Source organism: Zootoca vivipara, chromosome 5 (genome assembly GCF_965207765.1).
Source record: "Zootoca vivipara chromosome 5, rZooViv2.hap1.1, whole genome shotgun sequence".
NCBI lineage: Eukaryota > Metazoa > Chordata > Lepidosauria > Squamata > Lacertidae > Zootoca > Zootoca vivipara.
In genome coordinates this window covers 89,574,360-89,576,748 of record NC_142588.1, presented here as the reverse complement: position 1 = coordinate 89,576,748, position 2,389 = coordinate 89,574,360, and the positions used below count along the sequence as shown (strand labels likewise).

Sequence of the window (2,389 nt, the reverse complement as noted above, 5' to 3'; positions counted from 1 at the left end):
CTCAGTTTTTAAGACTGGTCCCCAAAATGCCCCTCCTGGCACTACGGGTCCCCGTAGTGTCCAACCTTTCTCCTCAGCTGCCGTTGATTCTTCCCCCTCCCTTCCACCCTTTGATGCAGCTGGCTCCACCCCTTCTTCTCTGCTTCCCAACTGCAGCTGAGGCTCCAGTATTCTGCTAGAGCCCTGGAACCTCCTCCCTGCCTTGCTGCTCTTGCTGCCGCTCTCCCAGCTGGTAGAAGTAAGCAGAGTGGGCTGCTCTCTGCCAGCCCTCTCTCTTACACATGTGCTGCTCTGGTTTGCCAGAAGCGGCTTTGTCATGCATGACCTGGAAGCTGTACGCCGGCTCCCTCGGCCAATAATGCAAGATGAGCACTGCAACCCCAGAGTCGCCCACGACTGGACCTAATGGTCAGGGGTCCCTTTACATTGCTCTGCACGGCAACGGCACCACATAAATAAGAAGTCCCCCAAAGCTGCTAGCTTTGATCTCTTCTTCTCAGCAAGGCACACACTGCTGGTTTTTACTTCTCAGTCCTGCCTCCTGAGCATCGTTCCACTCACTGAACCCCCAAATGGATTCCCTTGAGGATCTGAGAAGGATCCTTGTCATCTTTCCTGAGAGGAGAGTGTGTGGTAGGGTGAGAACATGCCATCTTCATGCACATGGAGCCCTTCTATAGCTCATCCCCCAAACCGAGAGAGAGAGAGAGCTCCTTCCTTATGTCTAGGGATCTTGGGGAGAGTAAGGGAGCCACACGCAGCCCGTTCCGTCTCCCCTTCCAGCTACCCACCGCTTTCCCACCAATCCTGGGTTCTCCCCGGGTCCTGGAGGGATCGAAGAGAAGCGGACAAATTGAAGGCACTTCAGAGCCAAGCAACAAATGATCTGAGGCCTGAGGGAGCAACTTAATAAGGAAGATTAAAGGAGCTGAATTATTCATCGTCTGGCTGAATGAAAACTCTGAGCCGGAGAAGGGGCTGGGAGGAAAGAGTGCCGCACAAGGGGCCATCACAAGCCAGATGAGGCTTTAATGAGAGGCGGAACGGGCTGGTGGATTTTGGGGGTGCTCCAGGCAAAATGTTCAGAACCCTGCCCCCCTGCTGTCGCCATAGGATCCACCCCCATGGTCACCACCCCCCCACCCAGCTTTAATATCTTGCAAATGAGTGGGGAGAGCTGCGGAGGTGAGGTCAAGCAGATTAGTTGTTGCTGTTATGATTATTAATTAGTTAGGGATAGCCAAAGTTCTGTGGCCTACACTCTGGTAACCTCCAGGTTGGAATACCACAATGTGTTATACATGGGGCGGCCCGTGAAGACAGTTCAGAAACCTCAGCTGGTGCAAAATTCAATGGCCAGGTTGCTCAGCAGAACAAGACAGTTTGAGCCTATAATGCAGCCCTGCCCCAACTGCTCCTGCCCCACTCTGTTCCAGATGCTGCCTCCCACATGGCTTGTCCCAGATCACCAGTGGAAAGCAGGAGAAAACATTGTCTGCGCAAGCCACACAGTAGTGTCCACTAATTATAGATGGCTCAAGCAAGTGAGACAATTCACATGGCATTGGGACATCATGCCTAGACCTGCAAGCTTGCTGGGTGGGAGACTCAGAGAAATGCTTTCGCCATTGGCCAACAGGCTTGTCAATTTAATGTTCTGTTGGAAGCCGCCCAGAGTGGCTGGGGAAACTCAGCCAGATGGGCGGGGTATAAATAATAAATTATTATTATTATAATCCATATTGCACAGTGGGACATATGGAATATGCAACACTGCAGTCAGTAGAAGAGGACAAATTGGCATCGCAAAGTCTGGTCCAATCGAAGTAGTCACTGGGATCAGGCAGGGTAGAAAATTATTATTTGGGGATTCCTTGGAGAGGCCAGCTTAACAGTAAAGAGGGGAAGCCCCCAGGGCAGAGCTGCCAGTTTGGACTAGGATTCATAGATCCATAGAATTGGAAGGGACTATGAGGGTCATTTAGTCCAACCCCCTGTGATGCAGGAATCTTTTGCCCAACGTGGGGCTCGAACCCACAACCCTAAGATTAAAAGTCTCATGCTCTACCAACTGAGCTATCCCTTGGCACGTCTATTCTTGTGCCAAGGCTGGGCAGGAAGAGTTCTATGTCTTATAGAGATATAGAGATTGGGACTGGAGGAGGATGCCATCCTACCTGTTGATTCCACACACACACACACACACACACACACACACACACACACACACACACACACACCCCTGGCCTCATGGTTTTTAATGGCACAGGAACTGTGCCAGGCCAAAAGGTGGCAACCTCCCCCTAAGAATGCCTCGCCCTCATTTGCCTGCGGTGACCAAAGGCAAACGAAAACAATAGTTCCCAAGGAGGAGAGTCCCCTTTATCCT

At 51.6% G+C, this 2,389-nt stretch overlaps 1 non-coding gene across 1 annotated transcript; it reads right to left on the bottom strand.

Annotated features, from left to right (window-relative positions):
• Positions 1–2,013: 2,013 nt before the first annotated feature.
• Positions 2,014–2,088, bottom strand: TRNAK-UUU (transfer RNA lysine (anticodon UUU)). Its single transcript has one exon. It is a non-coding gene; the product is annotated as a tRNA-Lys (tRNA).
• Positions 2,089–2,389: the final 301 nt, after the last annotated feature.